General features: G+C 46.2%; 1 pseudogene; it reads right to left on the bottom strand.

Moving 5' to 3' along the window:
- Positions 1–1,275: 1,275 nt before the first annotated feature.
- LOC119024211 lies at positions 1,276–18,840 on the bottom strand (annotated as a pseudogene).
- Positions 18,841–21,734: the final 2,894 nt, after the last annotated feature.

Genomic DNA, 21,734 nt, shown 5'->3' with positions numbered 1-21,734 from the left:
GCACATGTTTTCAAATAAAAAACTAATAATGTTACTAACTGTGTACTGTAAGCATTGGATTTTGACCTGTAGGTTAGACCCTAATCTTTTTTGGATTAGATCTGACATTTTCTTGTTAATGCTTAAAAACTACTCTGTGCATTATCTCAGGGGCGAGGTCTGAATCCTAATATGTCAAAAAACAACCTTTTGTTTTCTAATGAAAACTGAACTTTATACCATAGTTCAGCGAAAACAAGAGCTGTAACTCACTAATCCAGTTGATCTTTTATGATTTCATTTGTTTTCTCAAATGTACATGTATTCATTTCAAGAAAACTAGATTTTTAGACAGTTGCTTTAAAGGTCCCATATTGTGCAGTGTGAGACATCCATGTCTTTTTGATTACAAGCAAGTCTTGGTGCTATAAAAATCATATAAAAGTATCAGTCCACAAGAAATGCACACGGCCAGAAACTGGGCCTTCAAAACAAGCTGTCAGGGCCTCTGTAAGTTTGTGATGTCACAATGATGTCACACAGTCACCACCCTCAGCAAATACCATAGCATGGTCGTGTTTGCAAATACAGTGGCAGATATGATGCGGAAACACAGTGGGTGGTGCCTGCTCAGGCTTGTGAGAGCTGACCAATCTGAACAGACTGGGCTTTTAAAGAGAGGGAATTTTGAAGAGACAGGCACTAAAACAGAGCATTTAGAGAGAGGAGAAATAGAGGTCCCACAGCAGTGGACAGAATGAGAAATATAATGTGTTTGAACATTAAACATTGAAGTTTGTAAACATTTTCTTATAGACACTCAGAAGTATGAACTTGAATGGGAATTATATGGGACATTTAAAACAAATTTGATATTTTTTGTCTCGACCAATGTAAATGTAGGAGCAACATAACATCATGGCTGTCTGCACAGAGTTACCAAGATAATCCTAATGAGTCTTGCATAGGGCAGTGCTTCTGTTTAATAACATGGGGGGGCCGGATTGCACAACCTACTCAGTCTCTCATTCCCTGTCTGTCTGTCTGTCTGTCGGTGTGGTAGCGACGTCTGCAGCAGAGTGGCGCACCTGCAGATCATCAATTCATCAACCTCCCCTAAAAACTCCTAGTCACTTCTCCACTCTGATGCCAGATTGGTCAGTCTGATATGGTGATTATATCAGTGCTGCTTGCTATTGTATTAGCCATGTTCAAAATGTTTTCTGTTTTTTTTCTTGTGCCAGTGTATTTTACGAACTGGGCTTTGTTTCACTTTTTCCTTTTGTGTGCAGAATCTCCAGCGCCTCTGCGTTCTGCTTCCTGCTCCACTGGCTCACCTGAGAACCTAGTCTGCCCTCCTCATCCACTACTTCCACAACAACTCTGCCCTGAATTAAATTCCTTTAAACCTGATTTCCAGCCGCTGGTCTCTGCATTTTGGGGTCTAGACAAAACCTCTCCATAACAGAGGTGGAGGGAATGTAAACATATAGCAGCTTGTTCATATTGTGCTTCAGCAAGGATCACAAGGAGGGGCTTCCTCCTCCTTATGAAGCTGGGCGTAATGTCAACTATTCAGTCTGAGCAAATACACCTCTTCCTCGCTCCAGTCAAGGAAGGTGGTCTGGTGAGATACCTCACTCATGTTTCAGAGAACTGGGGTTCATTTCTTAACCTAATGATCTCTTTCAACATTTGTTTCAATATCTCACTATGGGATGTAGAGACTCCCGTATTGCCAGACAAGCTCGAAGACAGGCATACTTGCTGCTGAACCCATGCACAAAACTGTGTGAGACAGTGTGGGCGCAGTAACATCCAATTTATACAATCTAGAGAAAGTGTGAGGCGTAGCCCAGCTGGCAGTTGCGAATATCTCTTCAATAGGACTGCCCTGAAACAGTCCCCACGATGCAGCCACACCACGGGTGGAATGAGCGTGCAGCCCCGCAGGGGGTTGCAGCCCCTAGCTGTCATAGGCCAAGGCAAGAGCCTCCACGATCCAGTGTGACAAACGCTGTTTCGTAAGAGGCTTCCCCAAGTGTGATGTGGGACAAGTGTGACATGACACAAACAGCTGCTCTGAGTTCCCGAATCCAGCCGTCTTGTCAACATATGTGCGTAATGCACACACCTAGCAGAGCGCATTCAGGCATTCATGCTCCTGCGAGGAGAAAGGAGGAGGATAGAACGCCGACAGCTCAATAGGGTGGCATGACAATGCTGAGTTAAAAACCTTGGGCACAAACGTGTGGTTAGGCTTCAGTAAAACCTTCGACTCTCCCATTAAAAACTGCATGCATGTCAGGTTCACCGACAACTCGTGGAATTTCACTCACACGCTTTGCCGAAGCCAACGCAACTAGCAGAGCCGTTTTAATTGAAAGCAATTTGAGCTCTACCTGATGCAAAGGCTCAAAGGGTGGGCATGACAGTGCATCAAGCACCAAGGATAAATCCCACGGGGCAGCCAGGCTCCTTGTCACTGGTCAAAGGCATCTAGCTCCCTTCCTAAACTGACAAATGAGAGGATGCTGCCCTGCCGTCTTCTCTCCAAAGCCTACGTGACATGCCGATATAGCGATTAAGTACACTTTGACAGTGGAGAGAGCCAAACCTTTGTCCAGCAGCTCCTGCAAAACATCACTATTACAGGGATGGGGCTCTGGAAAGCTATCACCTCTGTTTTGACGCACCAGTCTTCAAATGCGCGCCACTTGCCATCAGAAGCACAGTGCGCCAAGGAGGCTCTGGCACTCTGAATAGTGGCGATGGCGCTCTGTGGGAGCCCAGTATTAGCCAGATTCAACCTTTCACGGGCCAGGCCCATAGAGCCATGCACTCCGGGTGAGGATGAAAGATCTCTCCGCACGCCTGCGTCAGGAGGTCCCTGCTGAGGGGCAGAGGCCATGTCCGTGCAGCAGCTGAAATATCTCTGCTAGCCAGTGTTTCCCCTGCCAGCAGGGAGCCATCAGGATGAGAGTCAAGCCCCTCTCCTGCACTCTGGTGAGAGTAGGAGTGATCAGCTCTAATGGGGGAAAAGCATACAGGAGAACACGAGGCCACTCATTCGCCAAGGCATCCAACCCCATCGGAGCATCGGAGATCCACCTTTGCTCGGGTGTATCTCTCCCAAATCTGAGCCACCACACTGCTGAGTTTTCAATCCTTGTAGCGAGGGTGGCCCCTGGACAGCAGGTCTGTCCGTAGGTTCAGTACTCCTGGTACGTGAGTGGCTCTCAGCGATAATAGGTGTGAGCTGCTCCACATTATTAGTCTTTGTGCCAGCATGTGGAGAAGTTAGTGGAGAAACTGACTGTTTACTGTTTACCCCCATCATGGGGTCCGCTGTCGACAGGCTAGCTTGGTGTGCTAGTCTGCGTTGGCTGGTCTTAATGGACAGGCGTGTGCAGTGCTGACAAGAGGCCTGGGATGCTAGTGCGGCCACGACATGTTGTAGCCCAAGGTACGCAGCACATAGTGGGTGTCTGCTCTTTTTGCCGGATGCACAAGTCCTCATCAGTGGCTTGACATCTTCCATGGTGAGGGAAGGTACAAGCTCCAACATATTATTAGCTCTGTAAAGAGTGGAAGCAGCTACTGTTTGGGACAGTCTAGCTGTTGCACTCAGCTACACCTGCTGTCTGAGAGCTTGCTTCTGGGAGCGAGAAGAGGTTTAAGACTGAATAGTTGATGTTACACCCAGCTTTATAAGGAGGAGGAAGTCCTTCCTCCAGGGAGCGGATGTCACGTCTGTCTGCCAGTCGAGACTGGTGTAGTAGAACCTTCTGGGGACAAGCACAGGGGGCGTTTCCCATTGTGAGTGAGTTTCTCTTTCAATGAATGTTGAAAGAAAAACTATATTACTGTGTCCCCCTCCTTACAGATAGATGCATTGTAAGACTGGGTTCAGAGTATTGCTGCAGGAGAAGGCAAAGAAGCACGTGCTCTCATTGGTCGGTGCATGGCTCTTCGACCCAACCCTTCCTGCTGCCAGTTCCCGCTTGATATCTTCAGGCCTCTGCAAGGCATCAGTAAGCTCTCGTATCGTTTCTGTGAGCCTTATACATTGAGATCCTTGCTCCCAATTTCCCAGTGCCTCTGATCTGAAGCTGTTTTCTGTGATCACCAAAAACTGTTTGTGAGTGGACAATCAGATCTAAAATCCTGTAGTGTTAACGTATTGCATTACATCCCCAGAAAATCTTGTCATTGCTGACCTTCAATGCTGAGGCTTCTCACTTGACTGCAGTCATGTATTCTCGAGACAGTGACATCTAGGGTGACCAAGTGCCCCTGAAAATGTCTGGATATTCCGGAATTAAAAGCAGTTGTCCTAAATCCTGCCCTAATTTTCCAGAAAACTTGACGAAACCAGAGTTTCACCCATTCACATCTGGTCACCCTAATGATATAACTGTTTGGTGTGGTAACTATGGGTGAGTGATTTGACCTAAAACTTACATTCAAAATAAAGAGATACTCCACTCAAACATGATTCTGTCTCTGTTCACTCTATTTGGCACTGTAAGGGAACACATCACAATAAAGAATTTATTATTTGTGTTTGTGGCTTGAAGTAGGAAAAAGAAGATATAGGCCTACATGTGTATAGAGAGGAGTAACTTGCCTGACAATGTAGGTAGGTTGTTAAGTGTAATGTGATTAATTCTGAGTTAGACAAGTGGTACGATAAAGCATCTAAACAGCATTTATTTGTAGAAAGCCCTAATAGAAAATGTCTATGTATACCATAGCTTTTCTATGAATATACGGCAGCAGCAGCCACACACTTACAAAGATCACGGAGCAAGAGGAGATTTTTAACAACAGAGCCAACTCGTGTTGCAGTATTAAGTTCCACAAAGAAAAATGAGAAGTAGCAGTTGCAAACTCTGGTTATTTAATCACCTCCAAACAAGGCTTAATACTTTAAACTCTAACACTCCTCCAGTGCACGACTACAAACACTAACCACATTAGCCATGGGACATGCTAACAAGCTAACCTGCAGAATAAACAGACTGAGTTTTAGGTACATCAGCTTCTCTGAAAAGAGGAGGATGGACAAGTCACCAGGTACTACTGTCATGGCCTTGAGCATGGACACCTTCCTTTTACCAATGGGATAGGAGGTGGTGTCAATCCCAAGATTCTCTGCTGTCGAACTGATGTTGAGAACAGTGCCATCCCATCTCTCCATCTGCAGGTGACATGTGATACCCACCTTCCAGCTCCAATAGACAATGAGCACAAACACATCAGTGTCATTGCTGAGAATATGGACAGTTTAAGCACCACACCTGGCTGCATCGAACATGTGTTAGATGAGACATCAGCTTTGTCATAAGTGACAATACTGACTGCTCTGCTGACCATCTCCATATGATCTCCTATGTTGTGTGTGCACAGGAGCTCACCTAGTCTCAGCTTGTTTGTCTTGTCCTTCATCACTTTATCGCGGCTAGGTAGGGGGGTTGTCAGTGAGATTTGGTACTCTGTTGAGCTCTCCCCAGCTCTTCTCTGCCTCTCATGGTCTTTGGCAGAGACGTACTCGTACCAGTCAAAGATAGCAAATGTTTGGGTGATGTGGCTATCAAGCCTGCACCCCAATCTGACTGCGAGGTCAGCCACAGTGCCTGATGATGGCTGAGATGAGCTGCGATGCATCGAGTACAACGTCTGGTGGGTGGAGATTGGGAACAAGGATTCCAAGACGCTGAACAATCACAGACTTGTTACCGTTTCTGAGGCATCCAAACTCATTGACTGTCATACTGATTGTCACCACCTTATTTGAGATGGGTGCATGAAATCCCCCAGGAAGCGATGAAGAGAAAAGTGTGCTCATGTTCTGCCTGATCTTCAATGCATCTTGCACATTCAACTTTCCATCCGCCACCTGGCCATTTATGATATGGTAGGGGGTAGCAGTCTCGGTGGTGAGTAGGTGAGAGTTTTCCCATAGCACTCTCATACCCTCTTCTTTGTGTCTGTTGGGCTTCATTGTGTTTTCCAACTCTTCAGCATCATCGTACAACTCATTCAGTGACTTGGAGAGATGGGAGCAGATGCTGAAACATTGGATCCACACTACGACCTGCTCAGGGTTGGTGGAGATGCCCCTCATGCCTCCTTCTCCCTTCCCTTTGCAGTAACAGGAAGGTGCTTATGCAAAAGAACTCCTACCATATTTTAGCAATTTAAACCACCCCAAGAGACAGTTTAGAAATAGGCTATAGAGATATTAGTCTTTATATAACATTTTAAAAATGAGATATGCACTATATACACACTAATCATGGTTATCTGCTTCTATTTGATCAACTTACTTGCACTGATATGATATGATCTGTTGGGCCTTACATTACGCAAGGCACAATTAAGCGTGCGTGCGTGCGCGTGTGTCTGGCAGAACAAAGAAACAATGGTGATCACATGCATTTACATGACACTCCAGAAAACCAAATTAGTCTGACTATGATTGGATTTTTGTGCGTGTGTGTGACGTGATGCCAGGTTATAGAATATGGTTAGTTGCATGCAAAGACCCTGAGTCTGTGTGAAGCACATCAAATTAGCCGTCTGGGAAACCAAACTACTAATAACTGAGAGGTCACAATAACACCAAAAACAGTGAACAAACACATAAATTGAACACATGTACATTACATCAACCAGAGTTTAAAGTCCTGTGCTTAGCTGTGCTATGCTATGGTATTGAAGCTCAGTTCAGCGTTACCAGTCTTTGAAGAAAAGCTGCTGGTGGTTGCAGGAGAAAGTTGGTGCTCCAATGATGAATGCTGTTCTTGCAACGTTTGATGAGAGTAGGCAGAGGAGGAAACTAGTTTCCTTTGCGAGGATAGCAGCTGAGCACTAACCTGCTGGGTGTTCCTCAGATCCTCAGATTGGCAGAACCTTGTGTCGCTGCAGTGAGTAGAAGTTATTTGGATCTGCTGCCAAGGCAGCTTGTAGCTCTCTACAGCTTGTTCGGCCCAGAAGAAGAGATCTTGAGGGCAGGCAGCCCTGTGGGGGGAAGTGGAGAGGTAGTAGTAGAAGTAGAGGGCATCGAGTGAGAGACAGCAAACAAGGAAGGCACTGGGATTTTGACTACCTGAGCAGCGGGGGGTTACCCTGACCAATAGTAGCTCAAACCTGAATTTTGCACCTAGGTGTGAAGAAAGGGGAATTCTGGGACAGTGAGTTCAGTTCAGAATCCATTTTGAAAGCCTCAATGAATGACTTCATCTGTGGGTCCCAACATATTCAAATATAAAAAGCTCTGTTTTGGCCGTCTTTCCATCCAGCCAAGTATTCTGCCTGACACAGTAACCACAGCGACAATGACACAAAGTTGTGCAGTCAAAACACGCAAGCAGAGCTGAATAAATTCAAAGAGGTATTGCATCTAAACATTAACACCAATGGCATTGTGCACTTTTGATTCTGAAATGCAGGTCCAAAGTATTAAGCATATATATAAACTCAAAATCGACTCAAAATTAATCAACATCGGTCCACTGGGAGTTGATATATGGCCACTTTAGATTTAAACTGCCAGGTTGAATTTTGATGTGGTACTTGCCTTTGTTATCGCCAGTGTCACCTCAGAGTTTAATGTTATGTGAATTAAAATGTACATATTCTGCATCATTTGGATAGTTGTGTTCAGAAATATTCTACAATTATTTGTTATAGATTCAGCCAAAACTACAAAACTGACTCAAAATTCATAAAAATCATCTCACTGGGAGATGAAATATGGCCACTTTTGGTTTAAACTGACATTTCAAATTATGAAAATGTCAGAAATGAATTCAGCATCCTTAATCACCCCCAAAACCATGCCACTATTGTCCAAATCAACCAAGCAGTTGCTGAAATATTGCCCATATATGCGATTAATGCTAATTCAAGCTAATAATGCTAATTATGCAAATTGCCAAACATATGCAAGTTAGCATCCGACAGTTTCTTAATGCTTGGGACCCATACTGTACATTTCTAACATAAAACTTTGTTGTACTCAACATTTCTAGGTTCACAATGGGGCTTTATGGGCTGGCAAACAGGCTGCATCTAGTTTGTGTAATTATCATGTACACCATATACGAAATGTACAAAGATATAGCTTCTCCTCGCTCCTCGAACGCCATCTTTCTCGAATGCCGAGGCATCCGATAACATTAAGGGGTCAGCCGGAGGTGGCTCTCTGTTACCGCTAGTTGAAATGGTTACAGCGCCACCTATTGTACCAGGCTATGAAATGCTTCGGCCACTAATTCGAATTTCTCACCGGCATGTATACTCGGACAATTGCCGTTGTCTGATTGACCAGCATAGTCAAACTATAGCAGTAATCTGACTAAGCTGTGCATGTAAATGCACTGACAGAGTTTGCTTCACTTAGCCCTATTTAGCAACCTGAACTAATGAAACGGACCTAATAAAACATCTGAAATGTCAACAGTTCAATAATCATGCGGACAAAACACTGGACTTTGGGAGATAAGCATAACTTTACCTGCTCTGTTGAACTCCACATAGACTTATCTGGCTGGAATAATAGGCTGCAGCTGTGCTCTCCATAGTTAAGTTCAGTATTAGCCAGGTAGATTACATATTATCACTCGAAAATTAGTAGTTTGAGGAGTTTGATCAGTAAAGAAGTGCTATCATCAAAATAGACACATACGCCCACAATCATCAGTAAGATGCTGATGGATAATGACTGGACTTGAGAAGGGATGTTAGCACATGTCTCCACTGCTTGACAGAAAATACTGTTTTATACTGTTAAATTACAGTTTCTTACTGTTAACTGAGCATTAACTGTTAAATATTCATGCTTACATGTAAATTAACAGTATTTTACAATTATTTTAAAATAGAGTAAGATCGGGTTGTAATCCACCATAAATTTACAGCAATTCATTACAAATACTGTTTTATACTGTTAAATTACAGTTATCTACTGCAATTGTTAAATTACTGATTTAACTGTTAATTTACATGTGAGGGATGAATGTTTAACAGTATTTTACAATTATTCTAAAATACAGTAGGATACTGTTGTAAATCCACCGTAAATATAAAGCAGTTTGTTACAGTGTTGTTTCAGTATTGCATCTGAATATGCATGTGTGCCTTTGGTAAGTAAAACTAGCCACTTGTCTGGGCCCAAAGGTTGGGACCGGTAGAGATGACACTGCTCCAGTAGCAAGGCATCCTTCCTTCCAAGTGTTAACAGTAAACTGGACTAAGGTTTTCACATTGGCAGTAGGAGTAATGCAGGGCAGGTACACCACACTGCTTGTGTTATTTCATACAGTTTAATCTAATGTGTTTCAGACTTACTCTCATCATAGTCATTATAACATTGAAAACACTTGAATCCAACCAAGAACACAATTCTGAGATCAACTTGTGAACAGAGCCGAGTTTGTTATTGTCTAATATTTTCATTAGGATCATTTGACTCCCTGCACTGGTGCTAGAAAGTGTGTTTAGTATGAATTTTTATTTGGATAGAAAGTGTTCTATCCCAGAGATTTAGGGGTGTTTTATTGGCGTGTTTTTGTGAGTCATGTCTCACAAAATTCAAGATTAAGCTTGAGACACAAAAGTAATCCAGTGGGATTTCGGATCACGAATTGGATCAAATATTTGAAATGTTTTTTTTTTCAAAAGGCAAAAGAGGGATTCTGGATGAAATGAGATCATGCAATCCGATCTTAAATTTGATCTGAATCGAACCTGCCCTTTGGGTTTTTCAAAACTTTTAACTCGGTTTGGGATCCATTTGATCCAAAAAAAAACCCCAGGATTATCCTGATACCATCAGAAGCGTGGATTGATTTGTGATCTTTCAAACCAAGTAAAATCAGAGAAGTTTTTTTTTAAGTGAATGATCACAAAATCAATGTTTAAGTTGGGGTTTAAAGGGGAAGGTGGACCCAAATGCAGTTACACATGGGAGGCAAGGATATGGGAAGACAAAAGACGAGCTTTATTAACCAAAGCCAAAATTCACAAAAAACAAGGAGGACTTTTGTGTATTTTGGGTTATAATAGGCCCCGTAGTTGGCATGCACCTGGTGCATGATGGGTAACCTTTCTATTGTTGTCAGAGTAGCCATGTGCTAGTAAGTTATGCCGCTATCAATAAACCTTTAACATAGATAGAGATGGATAGAGATAGAGATAGATAGAGAGAGATAGAGATAGATAGAAAGATAGAGATAGATAGAGATAGAGATAGATAGAGATGGATAGAGAGAGATAGAGATAGATAGAAAGATAGAGATAGATAGAGATAGAGATAGATAGAGATGGATAGAGCGAGATAGAGATAGAGATGAATAGAGATAGAGATAGAGATAGATAGAGATGGATAGAGATAGATAGAGATAGAGATGAATCGAGATAGAGACAGAGAGATAGATAGGTAGAGATAGAGATAGATAGCTTTTGGGGGAAAGCTTATGGAGCCTTTCTTACCAGTTCAGATTAGGTGTATCCATAATTTGTCAATTTGTTCCTGAAACATGTGAAACTATCTGCTATCTGCCGAGTGTTGAAAGAAAAATATGTGAAGGTAAGTATATAAGTAAGGGAAAATGCCTTTTGAGGTGTCCATAATCAGGACATATCAAATCAATATCAAGATTTACATGAACAAATGATTGGCCGTGTGTAATGTTACCATGGCCACAGCCTGAAGTAGAAAGTTGAACGGTGAATGGGATGTGATATTATTTGCTTTAGAGGGGAAGTGTACTTTATGCAGCTTGTGTGTTACAGTCACCACCCTGTGGTGTTCAGAGGATAAGGCACTGAAGGACTGATGGACTGCACTCAATGTTGGAAACCAATATACCTGCCCCTGCCCCACTTCCTGGTTCTGACCAGTTCTCGCCGTACTGCATTGTAGCGGATGAGGCATTTCCTTTGAAGGAGTACTTCAGGAAATCCACACTATGGGCTCTCTCTAGCACAGCATGTTTTCAACTAGCCCGGTCAGAATCTTGCTAACAACCATCAACTTGGAACACTGCCAAATTAGACAAGATTGTTTTGGCTTGCTGTGCTTTGCAAAACTTTCTGAGGACTCAGAGCTGCGAGGCATGTATGGCAGACATTGTGGATTGGGAAGGACAGGATAATGCCATTTTACCTGGAAGATGGTGAGAAGACCCTGCACTACAGCAACCCTCCCTGCCACGGGCCACTAATGCGGCTACAAGAGCCAAACAGACAAGAGATAACCTGTGTCAGTATTTCATGTCTGACTGTGATGCTGTGCCTTTTCAGTGGGGAAAAGTATAGGATCGACCTAAAGTGGTGTACCATGTACACCAGTACAGTGTATTGAAAGTGTACAAATGTATAAAAAGCGCAATGTAAAGATAACAGAGGACTTGAATTTGTTTGATCATTTGCACTGTTGTAAATGTGTCATCTGTCAATAACTGTATGATTCCAACACGCTCTATAGTCTGTGTGTTCCTGGGCTTCATCATATATCATAGTGCAATGTGTTGCAGTTGTGGTTCATATGCAGCTCTCAACTGTCTCAGTGTCCAGTTTTTCCAAGGCTCCCATCTCTATCTTAATTCTGATGCTGAAGGCCATTGGAACTAATATACAGCTGGTAGGACTTGGACGGCAGGTTCTTCTGTTAGTTATACCGTCATCAGACTGTGGGTGGGTTCATTTGATAAATCCTCCCTCAGTCTTTCATGTGTGCATATGATGTTAACTTTTTGTGAGCATAAAATGTCTTGTCCTGATAAGTTGATTGGTGTATTTTTTGAGTACAACAGGGGTGCTGTTATGAGTTTTTCTGTGATGAGCATCGGTATAGGCCACGTGACAGGTATTATCTGTGTCTTCCGAGAGAAGCCTACGGTCTCTACAGATGATCCTGACAGGGGGAATCTGGAGCCGGCATTTCCAATGCAGGAATAAGTTACCCCTGTGTCTATCATGAAAGATTAGTCATGATTTCATATTACTACCGGTATTGTCAGCTCATCTTGTGGTGGCTTGTGTAGCAGTATGAAGTAGTGTTTGATGGGTTTCAGCTGTGTGGCTCTTCACAGCCAATCTCTGTGGGGGAGCACCTTATAAAGGGAGGCAGAAGGCACCTGGTTGTCCTCTTGCCTGACAGAGCCTGGGTCATGTCACTTCCTGGCGCCCTTCACTTTCGCCTTCGCTTGGTGATAGGTAGGCTGGCAGCAGTGACAACAGTCTGGTTTCACGCTGTCCATCCAATTGCTTCATTCTGGTTATTTTATTTCAGCGGCTCGCTTGGGTGTTGCTGCTGGTTGCACGTTGCTCACTGCTTGTTGTGTGCCGCTTGCTGTCCGCTGCTGTTTGTCATGTAGCTGATCGCATTTCTCCATGCCGTGCTGACTGTGATTGCCTGACTTGTATGTAGCACAGTGACTTTAGCTTCCTCCTCCAGCCACTTTTAAGTTGCTAATATCTGTTCTTTTACTGTAGGTTAAAGACATCTGTGTAGCGGCATAGCCACCGCAAACCTGTCTGCAGGAAATCACTGCTGCTTTGCTTCACTGTTTTGCCTCATGGCTTGCTGCTTTGCCTCACCGCTAGCCGCTTTGCTGCCCGCTCCCAGCTGCTTTGCCTTGTAGCTATTGCTTTGACTCACTGTTTGGCTTCACACTGCGTTGACACAGACTATTATTTGCATCCGCGGTTGCGGTGCTCCAACACTGTCTACCTGGCTGCTCATTATGGCTGGCTAAAAGCATTAGCTATCGTCTAGGTCTTGTTTCAGCGTTGCCGTGGCCGAATTGTTGCACGGCAAGGCCATATCGAACTGTTTACTGTCAAACCTGTCACAGCTTAGTGTTTGTTTGTGTGTGTATGTGTGTGTGTGCGCACAGGAGAGAACAGTGGGAGAGTTCATTTCATTTTCTTCATTAGTAGTTTCTTTATCTTTTGTAACAATTTCTTTCACTGCATCCTGTAATTTTGATTTATGTTGGCTTTACGGTTATTTTGGACTTTGCAGGCTGCAGGTGAATTTCATTGGATGTAAATCTTGTTAATTCTATTTGATTTCATGAATTAAGTCTCCTTGTTTTTGTGATTGATTGCATTTAATTTTGTTTGTTTTCTCACCTGCTGTCCTCCCCCCCCCCCCATTCAGGTGCTGAGCCTAGGGTGGCGGATTGGTGTCTCGGTGGTGGTGTCCCTCTTGTGTTTTGCACTTTTAGGTTGACTTTGTTTCAATTTTCTTTACTTCTCGTGTGGTGTTCCTGGGATCCCCTTTGTTTTGGACCCATCTGCCCAGTAAGTCTCAGCCCTGATTGGTTCCCCGTTGTTCCCCCAGTGAGATTTCTTAAATGCTGACGCTTTTAAAAGATTTTTAAAGTTGAAACGAAATCAATAAATATTTTTGTAACCAGAAAAACTGTCTCTGCCTCCTTGCCTTGTAAAACAGACCTGAGTGCCTTATTTATTAAGTTGAGTTGTCATAATCCTTTAAAGATAAAAAAAGTCCCTGGGTGAAACACCCAGGGTGGCATTGTTTGGCGTAAAAGTGCACACTTATCCACGTGCTGCTTAGAGCACGCTCCTCATGCTGCCACAAACGGAGACCACTGGTGTCATGCGTCAGGCTCCTCTGGCAAGCCCGATTTCCACTCTGCTTGCTTGCCTTCTCTTTTGCTGCTTGTGTTTTTAGCTTTTTAGTATTTGATGCTGATTGCTGATGCTGATATTTTGATTACTTCCACCTTTTTATAACAAGCTGCTTTAAATGTTCCTTCCAACGGCCACTGTAATTTTCCCGATGTGTGTTTATACCACTCTTTTATACAGACTCTACAGACTAATCTACTTTTTGTGATTAGGCTGTAGTTTTACTAACAATGCGAGTGGAGTTAGCACCCCTTCCCCTTTTAACATTGTAGCCCCCATGTATCCTTTTCTTGCTACTCCATCTTGTCCAGAAATCTCTGGTTGTCCTTCCTCTTTTGTTCTTATCCACACCACTATTTTATTAACTGTCACACCAGGTTTGAACAAAATATTATTTTTTTTAATTAATTTATTTTTTATTCTTTTTTTTTACCATTTGGTAATATTCAGTGACAAACATAGACACAGTAACAACACATTGATGAGTGCACCCAGCCTTTGTTTCTCCCTTCCAGCTTTTTATGATGTTTACCTTTGTATTCAGTCACCAAATCATATTTGCAGATATTAAAGGCTCTGCTTAACTTTTAACTGTGGAGGCTGGGATGTTGAAGTGCAGGTTGATCTCTCCCCCCGCTGGCGGACCCCAGAAGTGGCCCTGGCTCCTCCTGGAAATTGGCTCGCCGAAATGTTGTGTATCTACCTTTTCGTTCTTCGTTTGAGTCTCAAAAATCACAAGAAGTCTTCAAATTTGAGTGCAGTAGAGTCTTATTGCTGGCAGCAAAACCTGAGATCACATACACAGACAAAGTCCATGAGGAATGACCAAACATTAAGCATTAAGTGTTTTATGTTCTTACTTGCTTGTCACAGGTATTTTTCCTTGGTATTCCCCTCCTCCTTTTTCTGAAATCAAGGCTGTGCCTGACACCAGCATCTCCTTGTAGTGTTGTATCGGTCGCGAACGTGTCGTTCGAATGAACAAATTGAAAGTTACGTATGTAACTACGGTTCTATGAATCCTGGATGACCGCCAGAGGCGGTGCTTCAGCACTGAATGTCTCCATCTTGCGCATGCACAGGTTGAGTGTTAATACCAACAAAGTCACCCGTGACCCCTGACGATAGCCTATATCTTCTGGTGACGTCAGAGGATCTGTTCCTGCAGAATCTTCTCGCGAAACCACAAGGATTCTGAGTGACAGAATGCTCTGGCGGTCATCCAGGATTCATAGAACTGTAGTTACATACGTAACTTTCGTTCTATTTCATCCTTACTGACCGCCCGAGGCGGTGCTTCAGCACTGGATGACCCATAACAACAAAGTCACGAGGAAAGCCAATACATACCTCAGTGAGAGGAAGCAGTAGCGGTGGGCAACACGGCCACACCCAGTGGGTGGGGAGTGGCCACATTCACCCGATAGAACCTGGAAAAGGTAGTTGGTGATGCCCACTATGCCGCATCACAGATGTCCCCCAGGGGCACACCACGCCATGATGTAGAGACAGCCCAAGTAGAGTGGCACCTCACCACGGATGGCAGGGGGCGACCACTGTGTTTATACGCCTGGGTAATGGTATCCACAATCCAATGTGACAGTTGCTGTTTGGAGAGGGCAAGGCCTTTCTTAGGACCACCATAACAGAGGAACAGCTGACCATCTTATGCTTGTGGTCAGAGTTATATAGGCTCTTAAAGCCCGCACGGGGCACAGCAGTCCTAACCTTTCCTCCCCTGCAGGGGGGATAAACTGTGCCAGGTGGATAGGTCGATTAAGGTTCGACAGTGACAGAACTTTAGGAAGGAAAGCTGTATTCGGCCACAGAGTGACCCCTGAGCCATCTGAGTTCCACCTCAGGCATGAGCCACTCAGAACATGTAGCTCCCCATCAGCTTTGCTGAAGTGATGGCAAGGAGAAAGGCGGTCTTAGCAGACACCCACTTCAACTCTGCCTGCGCCAGAGGCTCAAAGGGAGGCAGACACAAAGCATCCAGCACCAGGGGCAGATCCCATGCTGGAATTCTCTGTGCCTTCGGGGGTTGTAACCTCAGGGCTCCCTTTAGGAAGAGGGACACAAGTCTGTGGCACCCCACGGTGCTGTCATCAACTTGGGCGTGTCAAGAGGAAATGGCCGCCACATACACCCTCAAGGTAGCAGGGGACCGTCCGCTGTTCAGGAGTGACTGTAGGAACTCACCCCTGTCTGAGCACCAGATGGTGCCACCTGTTCTCATACTGCATCCGGGTAGAAGGTGCCCTAGCATTCAGTATAGTATGCTGGACGGTGTCTGAACACTCTGTCAGCAGCGGGTCGGGCCCTGCAATGGCCAGATCCAGAGCTGCAGACGATGAGGGTCGGGATGCCAGACCTGGCCCCCTAGCTGAGACAGGAGATCCATCCTGTCGGGGAGACGCCATGGTGAGCCACGGCAGAGCCTGTGCAGCAGGGGAAACCATGTCCTCCCTGGCCAGAAGGGAGCTACCAATAGCAGCCTGTGGCCCTGCTGGAGGACCCTCTGCAGTATTTGACGAATCAGAGGCATCGGAGGAAAGGCATAGAGAAGACCCTCTGGCCAATCGTGGGCGAGAGCATCCTGGCCCAGAGGGCTGGCCTCTGTCAAGGAGAACCAGAGGGGGCGATGGGTTGACTCTTCTGTGGCAAAGAGATCCACCTCTGCCCTGCCGAAGATGTCCCAGATATTGAGCACCACCTCTGGGTGGAGCCGCCACTCCCCTGGGGGTAACCCTAAGAGGCGCATATACTGGACGTAGCGCAAACAGCGGCCCTCCTGGAAGAGGAGAAGGAGGCGGAGGATGTCGTCCACGCGCCAAGGTGATAGACAGGCCTTCATGGCAATGGCATCCAGTGTCATCCCCAGAAAGAGTGTATTCTGTGAGGGGACCAGGCAGCTCTTTGTGAAATTCACTCTGACACTGAGCTGGGCCACATGTGAGAAGAGAATCGCTGTATCACTGGTCACCTGAGACCAGGACGGCGCACAGACCAGCCAGTCGTCCAGATACGGCAGGATCTTCATGCCCTGCGACTGCAGGGGTGAGAGGGCTGCTGCCACACACCTGGTGAACACCCGTGGGGAAAGGGAGAGGCCGAACGGGAGCACCCTGAACTGAAAATGGCGGCCCTTGAAAGGCAAACCGCAGAAATTGTCTGTGGTGTGGTGCTATGGGGACATGAAAGTATGTGTCTTTCAAGTCTATTGAGGTAAACCATTCCCCTCTGGCAAAAGTACGCAGAACCTCTGCAGTACTGAGCATGTGGAGCTTCAACACCTTCAGGAACCTGTTGAGTCCCCTCAGGTTGAGGATAGGGCGGAGTCCGCTGTTTTTCTTTTCGACAAGAAAGTAAGTCGAATAGAACCCCCCGGGTGACAGGGGGTCTACTGGCTCGATGGCACCCTTGTCCAGGAGGGCGGACAACTCCTGGTTGAGGGCATGAGCTTTTGCCGGGTCGCATATGATGGTAATCCTGACCCGGCCGAAGGCTGGGGGCCGGCGTCGGAACTGAAGTTTGTACCCGTGGGTTAAGGTGGAAATCACCCAAGGGTCCGTGGTGGAAGCAGCCCAGTAGCTGAGCTGCTGCTGGGAAAAACAGCTGACGACCGGCCCCGGATTCTCAGCGCCTGGTCCCCCGGCCTCTAGAGGCCCTGGGGGGATGATGGGCAGCGTCAAAGGTCTGAGGTTGTCTAGAGGGTGGATGTTCAGGGGCTCGAAAGCCCTGAGGACCTCTTTGAGCCGGCTTTTGAGCCAGTCGCTGAGACCTAGGGTAGCCACTGGGGAGAGTCTGTGGCTGAGAGCGGCGCCTGGGGGGAGCTGAGGAGCCCCCCGGCCTGCTGGGAGGAGGCATACTCCTATGAAGCCCAGAGAGCTGCTGTCGAGTCTGCCTGGCCTGGACTGTGTGCTCAAGCGCCTCTACAGCAGCTGACCCAAAAATCTCGCCGGGTTCCACTGGAACGCTGCAGAGGGTTCTCCGACATGCCTCGGTGAGAGGTGACTGTGCCAGCCACACCTGCCGTCGAGCCTGGACAAGTGTGGACATCAGGCGCCCCAGTTCTCTGGACATCAGAGCAAACGCCTTCAGAGATGCGTCACCAAAGCTGTGGACGGAAGCGTCCAGCGTAGCCTCCTGCAGGGATGCTGAGAGAGCGAGCATCAGATGCGAAAGGGAATTTCCAATGCATCCCATGCGTGCTGCTGCGTCATAGGCCTTAGAGAGCAGGTCATCTGTAGCCTGACACTGGGGGCGCGGACACCTGGCATCCGGCCTCAGAGCCTCATCAGGTGAAACGATAAGAGCCGCTATAGCTGGCTCAACTACTGGCATGTGGGCCAAGCCAAACTTGGCTGCATCCTGCATAGCTGCCAGGGTCCGGCCATCTGATGTTGCATGAGAGAGGGCTCTAGTAGCTCTCCAGCATGCGTGCAACTCCCTCAGGTATTCCTCTAACGGAGGCACAGTAAAGGTGGCAGGGGCTGGACCACGCCTGAAGAAAGCACTGGCGGGAGCCGGCTGAGCCTGCGGAACATCCAGCTGCAGGCGGGCCTGGGCCATACGAATGATGGCACCCATGGAGTTGTCCTCGGACCTCGCACTGCAACTGCGGGCTGAGGAGTGGGAGCTCGCCCCTGAGGTGTGGGAGGCAGCATCCTGGGGGACCACATCAGCCCCATAGTCAGTGAACTCAGTGGCTGAAGCCGCCAAGGAGAGCACATCCTCCTCTGGTTCGAGCATTGTAGCAGGGGAAGCAGGAGCACCCACATCCACTGCACCAGTCCCAGACTGGATGGCTAGGAAGAGGGATTTCATTTGATTTAGCTCCTCAGTCAATTGGTCCACCCTAGAGGCCAGTTTAGACTCCTTGACCCTCTTCCCGGAGGAGGCGCCTGCAGCCTCTGCTGCCCGACGTTTAGGTCGGCAAGGCTGTGCCGGAGGCAATCGCTGGGCTGGGGTCAACTGGTCCGGCTCTGGAACATGGCCCAGCAGGTGAGCAGCCTCAGCCAGTCTGGCAACACGCACTGCCCGGGGCATGAAGCTACAGTTTATGCAGAGGTCCTCTGAAAGTCCCTCCCTCAGGTGTTCGAGGCCAAGGCACGGAGGACACATATCATGACCATCTTCAGACTGCAGAGGGGCCAGACAGGCCGAGCAAGAGTGGTCACCAAGCATGGTGACAACTATTCAAATACAAACCAACTGAGAAAGACAACAGATGCTGGGAGAGGGAGCGAACACATTGCCTTCACCAGCAGGTGTCACACAACAAACACAGTCAGTCTTAGTGGCTAGCACATCTGCTAACTACAAGGGCAACAGCACCCGCCTATGCTGAGAGCGGGAGCGGGAGTGAGAGCACTGCCTTCACCAGCAAGGGTCAGGCTGCTGCGCAAAAAAAACAAACCAAACGGGCCCAACCGCAGGTGCCACGATAAAAAACTTAAGTAGGCCGAGCGAAAAACGCCGGCAAAACTGCCAGAGAAAACAAACACAGCTCAGGATGCAGCTTTTACAGAAAAATATAATAATATACACGTATGATGGGAGCGGGAGCGCACACACTTCACCAACACGGGAAAACTATAATTAAAGCGGGTACAAATTGTACAGATTACTCGCAGATGTAACGGTAGTACAGATGTCGGGAGAGGGAGCGAGTACACTGACTTCACCAACATATAAGAGTACAACGGAAAACGGATACAACCAACGGTGTACCGATTACACAGACAGTAGGTCAAGCGGACAACGCTAGCTGCTAATGCCCGTCAATAACAGCACAAATGTCGGGAGAGGGAGCGAGTACGCTGGCTTCACTGACATAAAAGACTTAAACGGAAAGCGGGTACAATCAGCGGTGTACTGATTACACAGACGCTAGGTCCGACAGGCAATGCTAACCGCTAGCACCCGTAACTAATAGCACAAATGTCAGGAGAGGGAGCAAGTACAGCGCCTTCACCAACCTTATTTAACAAAGAAAGAGATACCCAAAGGAAACGTAACACTATGTCTGGTATACTCAGCCAGTTGTAGAGACGAACCGATGGTGATCCGAAGGGGTGTCTGCGGCAAACCGCAACAAACCTTCCGTCTCAGCTCGTCACAGCCCTTGGAGGGCGAGCAGCTCACAGCTCCAACAGGTTGTCACAGGGCTACCAGCGACGAAGTAGCAGTGAAGTACACGTTTTAGTTCAGCTAGAGCTCACTGATGTACGTCTATCTGCAAAGCGAGAAGATGACAAGGAACAGATCCTCTGACGTCACTGGAAGATATAGGCTAGCCGGTATCATCAGGGGTCACGGGTGACTTTGTTGGTATTAACACTCGACCTGCGCATGCGCGAGATGGAGACATTCAGTGCAGAAGCACCGCCTCTGGCGGTTAGTAAGCATGAAATAGAACTTTTCAGTGAATGAAGTGAGCGGGATCACTTCATGGACTAATTCGTTCCTTTCTCAGTTAAGTTGAGCTCAGCCGCAAGCATGCCAGCCGGGAGTGGAACTGCCACGACTCACTCAGAGAACTGTCAGGACGTGATTCTAGTTCGCGCTGTGATTCGTTCATGATTCGTGAACCTCCTGCACACAGAGAACTGACGCTGAGGACATGAGCTCGTTCAGGTACTATGTTGAAAATGGCGCTGTGTCACTCACCCAGGGCAGAGGAGATGATTCACATTCAGTTACCGTACTGCTAAAATTAGCGCTGTGTTGCTAACATCCGTGTAGCATCATCTTAAGTGACTTTACTGCACAGTAAAAGTCACTCATGTTCGCGAACGTGATTCTCAGTAGCTGCCGTTGCGAACATGATCATATACGTGTCATATAGCACAATTTGGGAGGCATTTAAAGCGTATATAAGAGGGCAAATCATCTCCTACTCAGCCAACTTGCAATCAATGCATCACTCGCGACTTACTGATTTATCTAGGCAGATAAAAGACCTAGACTGTAGCGCTGCTTCTGATCCTTCGGATTCTGATCTGCACAAAGATCGTCTATTACTGCAGTCAGAGTAATATTGTTTATCCATCAGAGACACAGAACGGCTTCTCTTTAAATCAAAGCAAACACATTATGAACACAGTGATAAAGCAGGCAGACTCCTTGCACACCAACTACGCCAGAAAACAGCTAAGACCACTATCCCTGAAATCCATATTGCACCAGATAAAACCATCACCCATCTACATGACCAATTCAGACATTGTTATGCAGATATTTATACATCTGAGGCTAATGCTAATGCTGGGGAGATCCAAGAGTTCCTGGATAAACTTGTCATCCCACAGATAAGCCCAGAAGCACAAACATTTATTGATACCCCTATAACGTGTCAAGAAATTATACAAGCCATCAGCTCCTTGCAAAACGGTAAAGCAGCAGGCCCTGATGGGATATCAATTGAATTTTATAAAGCTTTTTCCAATAAACTGGCACCTATACTAGGTTCTCTATACGCTGACATTCTAGCCACAAAGACAATGCCAGAAACAATGAATCAGGCTATAATAATAAAATAATAATATAATAATAATAATAAAATATAATAATAAAAGTCTTACTAAAGACCGGCAAAGACCCCCTAGAATGCAGTGGGTACCGTCCAATTAGCCTTCTTTGCTATGACTACAAAATTCTTACAAAAATTTTAGCACACCGACTGGAAACTGTTATCTCTGCCGAAAAGGCTTTTGACTGCATTGAGTGGTCATACCTTTTCGAAGTGCTTGGTAGATTTGGTTTTGGCCCAGTATTTCTCACATGGATTAACCTAATTTACAGCACTCCACAGGCAGCTGTGCACACTAATTTTATAAATTAAAATTTCTTTTTTCTCCAACGTGGGGTGAGGCAAGGCTGCTGTTTGTCACCTTTTTTGTTTAATTTACCAATTGAACCCTTGGCCATAGCTCTCAGAGCTGACAACAGAGTGCCTGGAATTCTTAGGGGGAGTATTACTCGCAAGGTTTCACTTTACACTGATGACCTTCTTCTGTATCTTTCTAACCCAACAGATTCCTTACCTTATATCACCCATCTGCTGGACGATGTTAAAA

The sequence above is a fragment of the Acanthopagrus latus genome, chromosome 8, assembly GCF_904848185.1.
Source record: "Acanthopagrus latus isolate v.2019 chromosome 8, fAcaLat1.1, whole genome shotgun sequence".
Lineage (NCBI taxonomy): Eukaryota > Metazoa > Chordata > Actinopteri > Spariformes > Sparidae > Acanthopagrus > Acanthopagrus latus.
The sequence above is the reverse complement of the archived record's forward strand: the minus strand, read 5'-3'. Positions and strand labels throughout refer to the sequence as shown.